The 13,051-nt window shown below is 37.2% G+C and overlaps 1 protein-coding gene across 4 annotated transcripts in view; it reads left to right on the top strand.

The window, feature by feature from the left end:
* Nucleotides 1-13,051, top strand: part of STIM2 (stromal interaction molecule 2) — a 138,458-nt gene that overhangs the window by 80,249 nt on the left and 45,158 nt on the right. The window lies entirely within an intron of this gene.

The following is a 13,051-nucleotide window of genomic DNA, read 5'->3' as shown; positions in this document are numbered from 1 at the left end:
AATAAATAAGATCATGCATGTCTGAGAGCTTAAAGTTATGGATTATTGCTTCAGCTGTTAAATGATGTTATTATAAAAGGTTTATCAAATAAACATGGATTCCAAAGTTGTTTTTTTGGTGATTGTGAACAGTTCCTAAAGTCTTCGGAAGGCACAGAACTTTTAAGCTTTTCCTGAAATAAATTCTTTATGAAGTCTTCTAAGAGTTGTATGATAAAGTTCTGTGATTTATATTTTACTGCTTTTCTGCCCTTCAAGCTGTCTCATGGACAGTAATTGTTTAAGGCAGGAAAAGTGTATGACCTAAAACCTCAACTTGATCCCTAATATTAGAAAGCTACTAAAATGTAGGGGGGGGGGGAGGAAGTCCATTAAGCTTATTTTTCTTATTATTTTTATTTTTGATTGATAAAAACCAAAATGTCATTTTCCTAATGCTTTTATGTTTCTGTTCTTTTACCAAACATTTATGTTATATATATTTTCCTCTGCAAGTTTGAATAATGAAAGGAAAGGAGGAGGAAGGTGGGACAGACTACTGCATAGGAGGATAAAGACATAATAAAGTTTACTAGACTGGCTGTGGTAACATTTGGAAATGGGAAGATATAGAAAACAATCCCATCAGTGCTCAATATTTTTTGTTAATGTACAAGAAGGTTTATAGCTTGCTTACATTTTTGTTTTCACGTTTTAAAAGAGGCATCTGAGAAGAAGAAAAAGAAGGAAAAAATATCATTGACTCCAAGAAAGATATACACACTTAAATATCTATCTCTCCATTTCCCTGCCCCACACCATTTTTAAGAATAGGAATTTGGGTAGTACTAGGAATGAAAAAATGTAAATTTCCTGAGGGAGAAAGTGCTAGAATGGTGGAAAACTCAGAAAACCTTAATCTGCTTACAGTATGCCTGAGAGATACTGTACGCACGACCACAATAAACCAAAAATTGCAGTAAAGAGAGTCAGATGAGTTTTTGGTTTCCCAGTGTGTATAAAAGTTTATGCTATAGTGTATTCTATGAAGTGTGCAATAGCATTACTTCTAAAAAAAAAAAACAATGTACATACCTTATTTGTAAAATACTTTATTGCTAAAAAATGCTAATCATCCTCTGAGCTTTCAGCAAGTTGTAATTTGTCTGCTGGTGGAGGTCTTGCCTCAGTGTTAGTGCTGCTGGCTGAACAGTGTGCTGCTTGCTGAAGGTTGGGGTGGCTATGGCAAGTTCTTAAACTAGGACAACAATGACGTTTGTCACATTGATTGACTCTTCATTTCATGAACGGTTTCTCTGTAGCATGCAATGCTGTTTGATAGCATTTTACACAAAGGAGAACTTTTTTCATAATTGCAAAACCCTGCCCCTACTTTATCATCCAGGTTTATGTAATATTCTAAATCCTTTGTTGTCATTTCAACAATCTTTGCAGCGTTTTTACCAAGAGTAGATTCCATCTCAGGAAACCACTTTCTTTTGGTCATCTGTTTAAGTTTTATCATAAGATTGAAGCAGTTCAGTCCCATCTTCATGCTGCACATCTCATTCTAGTTCTCTTGCTGTTTCCACCACATCTGTAGTCACTTCCTCCACTGAAGCCTTGAATCCCTCAACACCATCCATGAAGGTTGGAATCACCTTCTTCCACACTCCTGTTAATGTTGATATCTAGCCTTCTTCCCATGAATCACAAATGTTCTTAGTGGCATTTAGAATGGTGAATCCTTTCCAGAAGGTTTTTAATTTACTTCCCCAGATGCATCAGAGGAATCACTATCTATGGCAGCTATAGCCTTATAAAATGTATTTCTTTAAATAATAAAACTTGGGAGTAGAGTTATTCCTTGATTCATGGACTGTCGAATAGATGTTGTGTTAGCAGGAGTGAAAACAACATTAATCTTGTTGTACGTCTCCATCAGAGCTCTTGGGTGACCAGGTACATCACTAGTGAGCAGTAATATTTTGAAAGGAATCTTGTTTTCTGAGCAGCAGGTCTCAAAGTGGGCTTAAAATATTCAGTAAACTATGTTGTAAACAGATGTGTGGTCATCAAGGCTGTGTTGTTCCCTTTATAGAGCACATACAGAGTAGATTTAGCATCATTCTTCAGGGCCCTAGGATTTTCATAATGGTAAGTGAACATTGCTTCAACTTAAAGTCGCCAGCTTCATTAGCCCCTAACAAAAGAGTCAGCCTGTTCTTTGGAGCTTTGAAGCCAGGCATTGATTTCTCTTCTCTAGCTGCAAAAGTCCCAGATGGCATCTTCCAATATAAGGCTGTGTTGTCCACATTGAGTATCTGTTGTTCAGTGTAGCCACCTCTGTTACTTCTCTTCTGGAGAACTTGCTGCAGCTTCTGCATCAGCACTTGCTGCTTCACCTTGCACTCTTCCCTTATGGAGATGGCTTCTCTTCTTAAACTTCATGAACCAACCTCTGTTAGCTTCAGACTTTCCTTCTGCAGCTTCCTCACCTCTCAGTCTTTTTTTGTTTTAAAATATTTCATTTATTTATTTAATAGAGCGTGAGAGGGAACACAAGCAAGGGGAGTAGGAGAGGGAGAAGCAGGCTTCCCACGGAGCAGGGAGCCTGATGCGGGACCTGAGCTGAAGCAGACACTTAAAGGCTGAGCCACCCAGGCGCTCGACTCACCTCTCAGTCTTCATAGCATTGAAGAGAGTTAGGGTCTTACTCTAGATTAGCCTTTGGCTTAAGGGAAGCTGGTGGCTGGTTTGATTTTCTATCCAGACCACTAAAACTTTCTCTGTATCAATAATGAGACTGTTTCGCTTTCTTATTATTTGTGTGTTCACTGGAGTAGCACTTTTAATTTCTTTCAAGAACTTTCCTTTCCATAGACAACTTGGCTAACTGGTGCAAGAAACCTAAGCTTTCAGCCTGTCTTGGCTTTTGACATGCCTTCCTCACTAGGCTTAATAATTTCTAGCTTTTGGTTTAAAGTGAGAGACATGTGCTTCTTCCTTTCACTTGAACACTTAGAGGCTATATGGTAGGGTTATTAATTGGCCTAATTTCAGTATTGTTGAATCTCAGGGAGTAGGCCCCGGGGTGGGGGGGCGGGGGCGGATAGCCAGTTGATGGAGCAGTCAGAACACACAACAATTATCAACTAAGTTTGCCATCTTAAAAAGATTGGCGGTTGCCAGGGCTTAGGGTGGAGGGAGGGATGAACAGGCAGAGCACAGAGGATTTTTAGGGCAGTGAAACTATTCTGTATGAAACTATTATGGTGGATCCATGTCATTATATATTTGTCCAAACCATAGAATGTACAACGCGGAGTGAACCCTAATGTAAACTATGGACTTTGGGTGATAATGATGTGTCAGCATAGGTTCATCAGCTGTAAGAAATGTACCGCTCTGGTGCAGGCTATTAATAATTAAGGAGGTCACCTGTGTGTGGGGTAGGGGGTGTGTGGGAAATCTCTGTACTTTCCACTCAGTTTTGCTGTGAACTTAAAACTGCTTTCAAAAACAAAATCTAATAAAAAATATTTTAAAATCATAAAGTAAAAGTAAAAAAATTAAGTTTGCCATCTTACACGGGTGCTCTTTGTGGCACCCCCAAAATAGTGACAATAGTTGACATAAAGATCACTGATCATGGATCATCATAACAAACACAATAATCATGAAAAACTTTGAAACATTGTGAGAAGTATGAAAATGTGACACAGAGACATGAAGTGAACAAATGCTGTTGGAAAATGGCGCTGATTGACTTGCCTGATGCGGGGCTGCCACAAACCTTCAGTTTTTAGAAGGCAGTGTCTGCGTAGAATTTGTGAAGTGCTGTATATAGAAGTGCAATCAGACAAGGCCTGCCTGTTTATGAGCTCTCCCTGCAGTATGGAGACATTACTAAAGGAATTAGAGACCCATTATACTGTCTGTTGCTACTAGTGTATTTTAGATTTTGGATATGTGATAAGTTGAGTGGAACCCACTTAACTGGGCTTGAATGAAGGAACAAGGACGTGACCACTCATTACCACCTGGGGTGCTTCCACGCTACTGGTTCAGCTCCCATTTCTTGCCTGGGTAACTGCAGCAGCTGCCTCATGGTCTCCCTGTGTATGCTTGTGCACCGTTGCATTCTGGACTTCACTTAGCAGAGTAATCTGTTTAAAGTATAAATCAGATTTGCTCCCTGCCCTGTCGTGGCTCAGAGTAAAAGCTGAAGTCTTTACAAAGACCTGGAAGCCTCTCCATGATCTGCCCACCCCTCCTGCCTCTTCTGCTCCCTGTCATGTGCTGCCTGTCTTGTCTCACTCATGGGACTCTCTCCCAGCTGGACTCCTTGCTTTTCCACAACTGCAGGACTGCAGATGTCCTCTTGGACCCTCAGGGAGGCCCACCCTCCATTTAAGATCACAGATCACACTCCTCTCTTCTCACTTTTACATTTGTTTTTTTGGCACTCCTCTTTCTCTTAGTCGGCTTCACATTTTCTTTTCCCATATCATGTGTCATCTTCTAAGATATCATATAATTGACTTATTCATTATGTTGGTCTCCTTTCCCTCTCCTGCCTCTGAGAATGTCAGCCTCAGACAGCAGAGGTTCTTTGTTTATTTTGTTTATTAATGTACCCCAAATCTATCTGGACTCTGTCCTTAAACCCGGTTTTGGTTTCTGACCCTGGGGAGTTCGGTGGAATCTTTTGTGATCTGTGAGCATGTTTTGTTTTGTTTTGACTTAAGGCCTTTCCAAATTGGGTAGCCTCTTAAATCTCTTTTTTCCCTGGGCTTTCGCCTTAATTTCCACCCCCTAAGATTTTGCCATTATGATGGTAAGATTTCCCCGAGTCACCAAAGAGTTGGCCTAAATTATAAACCATATGCTTCTTTTTCTCCAAATCCCAGTCTCTCACATCACCTCCTAGGGGAGTAGTATGTGGGAGGAGTAGTCTTAAGGCTCCTACTAACACAGCTGCATGGGAGGAGAGAGAAACGAGCCTTGAGCCTCAAGTGAAACCTCCCCTAGATGCTTTATAGTGACCTAATTGATTTTCTCAATACGTGTGAGACATTTTTAATGGTCACATAAGGATGGGGTTTTGTTGCTCGATCAGTGGTTTTTACATCATAGCCTGACAAACCCCAGGTATCCTGGAGATATCTCAGGGATAGGGCATGCTGAATGTGCAGGGTTCTCCTTTTATCTGGGTATTGTGTTTCTGTTTAAGATTTTTGGGAGGAAACAAAAAGTGATTCCTCTGAAAAGGTTTGGAGATTAGAATGTACTTTTAGCAATAATATGTAATTCAAGGTTGTTTAGTTGATTGTAATACACACACACACACCGGATGTGCATGCATGCCTGCATACACATAAAACATACACAGTCATACCGTGCCCATTGTCACTGTGTTGCCATTGCTTAGAGCTGTGCCCTATTTACTTTGATATTCAATAAATATCTGTTGAATGAATGAATGTATCATACTTGATGAACACTGGCTACTCAATAATTCAGTTCATCCAGTACTTTTGAGTACAGGCATTTCTGTTACAATGAGTTACATGATTCTTGAAAAGGTTATGTTTTGTAAAATTATGAACTTAAAAATTACAGAGTTTATGAGAAAAATGTGGTTGAAGCAGGCTACTCAAAACCTATGCAGCTTTGTAACCAGTGCACTAATAGTACTAATAAAAATACTAGCCTGAGTTCAAAAGCTGTGTTAAATTCCTAATCTGTTAATACAGTAGTGAGTATGGGCCTTTACCTTAAACAAGTAGGTCAGGATAACTTCATGGAAGGAGGTGTTAGGGTTGAGGTTGCTAAATTATGCAGAGAAAGGCAGAGCACATAAATTTGAGAAGTGAGCCACAAACTTTGCTGAGACAAGCGGTGGCCAAATTGGGCTGAGAGGAAGGAGTGTGAGCAGACAGCATGTTCCTAGCCTGCTGTTTTGCCGTTCTGGATACTTTGTATCCATTTGTTCTTGCTTGGTGGTATAAAATGATAACATGAGGAAAAGTCACATATGAAACTATGAGGAAAAGTCACACTTGAAATGATAGACTTATATTTTATTGACTTGATCCTTGTTTACCAGTTGCACGTAAGCGAATTCATGACACAGAAGCATCTATAGCAGAACAGGTTGTATCTGTGACCTGCTAACTAGGCTTTGGATGCCAGGTATTCATGATGAATGAAATGTATTTCTGGGATATGAGGTGTAAATAGCTGAGTAGGAAAGACAAACAAATAATTGCAATAAATGGTAATGTGTATCATAGTAGGAGTAAATGTAGGATATGGAGGTAGCTCACTGGAAGGAGTAATTAACTCTCTGGTAGGATTATACATGGAAGGTGGTGTTTGTGATAGGCTGTGAGGGTTGACCAGGAGTTCTGTGAAGGTATGAGGAGGTGGACCATAAATGGTGGCCCGTCATGACTCTTTCAGGTACCTGAAATTTGCCGGAAGTGGAAGTGGCGTGCTATAGGAAGTATGTGGGCTTTCGAGCCATACAAATTTAAATCCCAGTTCTTCTGTTTATGAGCATGAAGACATTGGGCACATTTTAAAATTCACTTATAAAATGCAGTTTATATGTGATATGAATGAGTAATGTAGTAAAAGTGCTTGGCATAATTCCTGGCATCATCTGGTAGGCACTTAGTAAATGTTGACTTGTCCTTGTAATGATGCTGAGTAAACTAAAATGTTCTGCTGTACTGAAAGTTTTATAAGATTTTTGATTCAGTCTCATAATATTCATAAATAAACAGAGCAGATATACCAGGCTAAATACTTACCATTGTAGTATATGGTATACAGTTCTCTGGAGGGTGAAATGGACCTAAAATCTTTATGGAGTTGTCAACTGGGGAAAAGTAAAATTGTATTATGCAGAAATTGATTCTGATCTCACAGAGAAAAATTTCAGTGTCACCTGAATGTACTTTTTTTTTTTTTTTTTTGCTTGTGTGGAGAATGCTTGGTCAGTTTGCACATGGCAGCAGTCCAATGCAAATGAAAGCCATTTTAAAAATGAGTATTAGATTTCAGATAGATTCTGATAAACTGGATAAGTTACTAGAATTACTGAATGTGGTTAAAGAGTAGCCAGATACCCGAAGAAGGAAAGTGTAGGTAGAAAACTATTGGTTATATAAATTTTAAGCACTGTAATAGATAAAAAAACTGATTAAGTAATGTACTGTTTTTAAAAATGGTAGCTCATTGGGTTAAATAGTTATTAGAACATGTGACAACCATGAGGTAATCTTTCCATCCTGTTCAGCATGGGTCTTATCTTACCTAAGGTCACTGTGTAATTTTAGGCTTTACAAATTGAATAGACATTTGGAAATTTTGCAGAAGGTTTAATTTAATTAAAAAATTTTTTTTGGATTAGAAATTTAGAGGAACTGAAACTGGGAGAAGAGAGATGTAGTCATTTAAATAATGGTTGTTTTCAAGTGTATATAAATCCTCTCTAGAGAGAAGTGATCGAGAGTATTTTCTCTCTGTTTAGGAAAACAAAAATGTAAATGTGACATAAAAGGATTTGTAAAGGAAAAAGATTCCTTACCTAGGATGTTAAAGTTCTAAAAGTAAGGAGGATTATAAATATTTCCTTTATATACCTTGATATTCATAAGGATATTCTTCTGGGTATGGAAGTATAAGTGGATCTCTACATGCTGATAAAAATTGACCAGTTTTTTAGGTGTATGCTGTTGGTGACAATGAGATTGGAATGAAAAAATGTGAAGGTATCTGTGCATATTGTTTAGCATTATCAGAAGAGTAACTGAAGATGCAGACCTTGCACATAAGAAGGTATCATTATCTTTGTGGCATCCATTCACACAATATTCATTTGTATATTTACAGTATGCATAGGGGTCACTGTGGTAGAGCACAAAGTATAAGAGAAGGTCTTTCTCCTCAAGAGGCTTTTGGTATTGTTACATGTGCACACATGAAATAGTAAATAACAATTTAAGAAGGTGTGATTAAATACTAGGTAAGTAGTACTATTATAAGAATTTAAGGAAATGGGGGATGCCTGGGTGGCTCAGTCATTAGGCGTCTGCCTTCGGCTCAGGTCATGATCCCAGGGTCCTGGGACTGAGCCCCGCATGGGGCTCCCTGCTCAGCGGGAAGCCCGCTTCTCCCTCTCACACTCCCCTTGCTTGTGTTCCCTCTCCCGCTGTCTCTCTCTGTCAAATAAATAAATAAAATCTTAAAAAAAAAAAAGTTTTAAGGAAATGGACAGATTTGTTATGAGGAAGTCTTCATTAGGGGATGACTCTTCAGGATTTCAAAAGACATAAAATGTTCTTAGAACTGGTAAAGATAGAGAGCAATATACAAGTTAGCACAGTAAAATGAGTAAATGAATATGTGTAATTCCAGACTTAAATTCTAAATCCCTCAAATAAGTACCATTTATAAATCAGAAATATAATAATTTTTTAGTCTATAAGAATAAATCACCATTTTAATATTTGTCTTTTGCTGTTACATGTAATATTAACCTTTCTGTGTCTTAGTTTTGTTATCTGCTAAATGGGGGTGAAAGTTGTGTATCGTATCAAATTGTTGAGGATGAAATGAATTAGTACATCTAAAGTGTTTAGAACAGTGCCTAGCACATAGCAAGTGCTTAATGACCATCCCTTGTTACCACTGGTTTTCTAAGATGGGTGTGAACATGGTACACGTGGGGATTTGGAGACTGATGCAGTTGGAAGAGGCATCTGAGTTGGGGAATAGTAGAAAATAGGTCAGTCAGAGGGAGACCAGACTGGTAAGCTTTGATGTTCAAACCTGATGAGCTTCTCCAGGAGTGGTAAGTAAGATTCCACTCATAAACCAGTGCTTACCAGTTGGTGGTGGTGCCTATAGCCGTCTATTAAGGAAGCTTGCTCTGTCCGGTCTCAGTAGCAAAGAATGATGTTATTGTAGACATTAGTGTTTAACAACATTTACTGTGTCTGTGGGAGGTGGTAGTGTATTTTAGCGTTTTTTATCATTATCACTAAATATTAGGAGCTATTACAACTTCTTGTTTTGAAAACCCTTATGATGTAGAACAGTTAAGGAAGATGAATTTACTTAGGAAGGCTAGCTTTGAGTTTAATATAATGTGTAATTCTGAGAACTGTTTTAAAGGAAGACTCGAATCAACTTTTTCCTTTTGTTCAGAATGCCGTTTTCCTTTTCTTACGATTTTAGACTCACTGGGCTTGAGGAGAATCATTTAACAGATTCGTACAGTACACTTATTTTAGTAAATGTATTTATTATGAACAAGGCATTGTCCTAGTTATGGAAGATACACAGATGAAGAATATGTTTTCTGTCCTCCACCTGTCTATAGTCTGTTACTGGAGAAAGGTCTATTAACACGTAATTAAAGGGTGTTATCTGATCTAGCGTCAAGGTATGTAGTAGGCACTGTGACTAAGAGACTAAGAAGTATGTTGGTCTACCAGAGGGCAGGTGAAGCCAGAGGAGTTAGTTGCACGGAGGGACATTTATTTACCTTTTATCTCTTGCCACCCCTTCACTGGGAGGCACTCTGCTGGAGTAATTGCTTTCAAGATATTTGTAGTTAATATAGCACATTTTAAAGACACAGGGCTCTTAATATGCCTCAAATGCTTGTGCTATTTTATTAACTCAGGTTTTCAACACTTTTCAACTTTTATATGATACTTTTGGTTTCAAGAGAAGCTGTAGTTAGCCATCTGTAGAGGTACTGGGTTTTCATTGTCTATAGAAAGCAGTTTTTACAAGGGAAGGCCTGTTCTTGAGGTAGAGTCTAGTTTCAAAATGACAAATGCCATTATTTGTACTACTAACAAAGGTCTTTTGTAGTCATAGTTTCTTGAAGGTGGAGAATAGGCAGCATGAATATATTGCCCATTTACTCTACCAACCAACTTTTAAGTGTGCTTAACATGGATTTTTGTTAGACGACTAGCATCAGTATTACTTGATCAGTTTGCAAAACACTATTCTGTATTAATCAGAATTGATTTTTGTACTTTGCATAAAGGCGTGTCCTTTTTAAAATAATCAGATAGCTTTCTTCTTTGATAAAATTATTTACATGAATTCAGAGCACTCACAATAAGTTTCTGATCTTATTTAATCATTATCTTATGTCAGCATTTCAGGCTCCCTATTTCCTTCATTACATACCTATTTATTGGGGCTAACTGCTTTGGTGTTTATTATTTTCATTTTCTTCTTTCCTGTTTCTCTTTCTCTTTTATTGTTGACCCTCTTTCCTCATTTTTACTTCAGGATCCTTGACTTTTAGAGATTTAGGGTCATTGTGTATACTGATTTGCGAGGATTAGTTATGCCTTTTTAATCTGTGGCAGATATTTCACTTTGAGACAGCTGTGTCTTTTATACTTTTTTGATTTTATTCTGAAATAGAGACCACCTCTCAGAATTAGGATGCAGAGACCAGTTGCCTATCACATCTCTGTACTTTGGGTTCTGGAAATTGGACAATTTCTATTCTTTGGGAACTCATGATATAGATATGTTGCAAGCCTCATTTTTTCTCAGATAACAAATTTTCCAGTATGTAATTCATCATATGATGAAAGTTTTCTTATAATTTAAGGAAGTACAATTCTAAAATTGTTTGTAAATTTGCCTTATTATGGTTTTCTGTGCACCTGAATTATTCTACATTTCTCCTCTGCTATGTTCACAGACTCAAGGGATACCTCAAGTTTGGAGTACAGTAACAGAACCTTCTGCAGAAGGTAAAAATGAGGGCTGTCCACTTTTCGCTGTGATGGACTATTTAGAAAACAGTAGCTTTTGTAAACATCTTACTGTTCTTTCTTCCTTTTCCCCAACAGTTGGGAATCAATTTTATATAGATTTGTATTAAGTTTTGCTTTACCATTCTTTGTTTTGGGAAGTGGGTGGGTAGGATGGACTCTGGTTACAGTTCTGTATCTTAAAATGTGTATTATTACAGGAGATTCACTGTATTAAATTCTACTTTAGGTGAAACAAAATTTTATTCTTGTTCTTTTGGATAAGGGACTTGTTTGTTGATAGTAGTTTTCTCTTCAAAGATGATCAGTTGTACAAACATCTTTTTTCTTTTCAAACAAGTCTGTGTTTACTTGGGTCTTTCTTGCTATTCCACTGAATGTTACTTAGCAGTTTAAAAGTAATTATAATAGAAATAATGCAAACTACAGATACGATGAAAATAAAATTTTCAAAGATATTAACCGTTTCAATTGCAATATGAACATGACTTATTTCTGAAAACTAAACATTTTTGCAATTCTGGATCATACATGTATATATACGCTATATTGCATATATAAATATATGGCTCAGAATGAATGATAAAAAACAGGGTAAATCACAGTATATGTGTCATACTTAAATACTTTTCACTCTGTGGATGGTTACTCTATCTAAATAGAGTACTGAGTACAAGTAAAACTTACTTTCTAACTTTTTTTTCGTCTGGTTAAGGTGCTCTTCAATATGAGATCCTTAATGAGCATTCTTCTAACATTTGGCCAGTCTTCTGTTTCTCTTTCTGTGTCAGTGTGAATTCTTCCAGTATGTTGAAAATGGTGGACCATTTAGATACTTTGGATTTTAGAGTGTTTAAAGTCAACTGCTTACTTAAGTTATTAGTTTAAAAACAAAGAGTCTAAATCAGTCTGACAAATGAAATAGTAAATGTCAGTTCCATTGAAGTAAATTAAGTTTTTACTTCCATCATCAATTCTTTTCCTTATCATATAATCAGGTAGAAAGAAAGTATAAAACAAGTGTTTATCACTAGGAGCTTATGGTTGCTTAAGGGCTATGTTCTTGAACAAAATTAACAACAGAGTTGTTATTCACTCACATAAAGGTATAATAATGTGACGTGAGAGTTCGGTAAGAGTAGGGAAAGAGAATAGCCCCCTGAGAATACTGCTAATAAGGCAAAAGCAGAGGATTAGCTAATGAAATAAGTAATGGCCATCAGAAACATGGGAGATGAATCAGGAAGGTACAATGTCTTGAAAGTCTAGAGAGGAAAGTTTGCAGGAGATAAGGGATGGTTGTGTGATTGAGGGTGTAGTCTACCATATTGCAAGGTATCTGTTGAAAGCCCTCACAAAGAATTTTTTTTTTTTTTAAGTTCTCTTTAGGAACAGATGTATTCCTGAGGAGATGATTTATGCTTATTTTGGTAACCCTGTGACTGATCTTGTTTCCTTTGTCTACTTTTTGTAGCTGTTTTTAGGGAGCTCATGTATATTTTGTGCACGTTCTAACTTAGTTTCATTTTATTTCCCTGTTCCATTGCCATCTTTTATGTTATTCTGTTTACATTATGTGAATCTTTGTAAATTATTTCTCCTTCCCTCCCTCCTCACCTTAGTGGGGGATAGAGAGAGAAGAGATGAAAAGTGGCTAGTAGTTCTGATACACAGAAATACAGTGTATTGGGAAAAACTATTAGACTTGGCAAGAAGAAAATCATTAACCCTCAAGGATCAATTTAAACATTTGTATGAGGAATTGAGTCCCATACACACACAAAATAAGTGTTGAAAAAGATTTAAGTGGAAGCCACCTGATGTACTTCGGTGGGTAAATGGATAAAGAAAATGTGGCATATACATACAATGGAGTATTCTTCAGCCTTAAAAAGAAGGAAATTCTGACACATGTTCCAACATGAATGAACTTTGAGGACGTTATGCTGAGTTAAATAAGCCTGTCACAAAAGGACAAATACTGTATGATTCCATTTATATGAGGTACCTAGAGTGACAGTCAAGATCATAAGGACAGAAATTAGAATGCAGGAGCTAGGGAGAGGTGAATGGGGAGTTATTGGTCAGTGAGTACAGAAGTTTCAGTTTTGTAAGATGAAAAGAGTTCTGGAATTGAATGGTGGTGATGGTTCCATGACAATATGAATACTTAGTACTATTGAACTGTACACTTAAAAATGGTTAAGGTGGTAGCTTTTATGTTATATGTATTTTAGTCTCAATAA

The sequence above is a fragment of the Ursus americanus genome, chromosome 8 (assembly GCF_024610735.1).
Source record: "Ursus americanus isolate L20-20 chromosome 8, mUrsAme1.1.p, whole genome shotgun sequence".
Taxonomy (NCBI): Eukaryota; Metazoa; Chordata; class Mammalia; order Carnivora; family Ursidae; genus Ursus; species Ursus americanus.
This window is presented reverse-complemented; position numbering and strand designations above follow the sequence as displayed.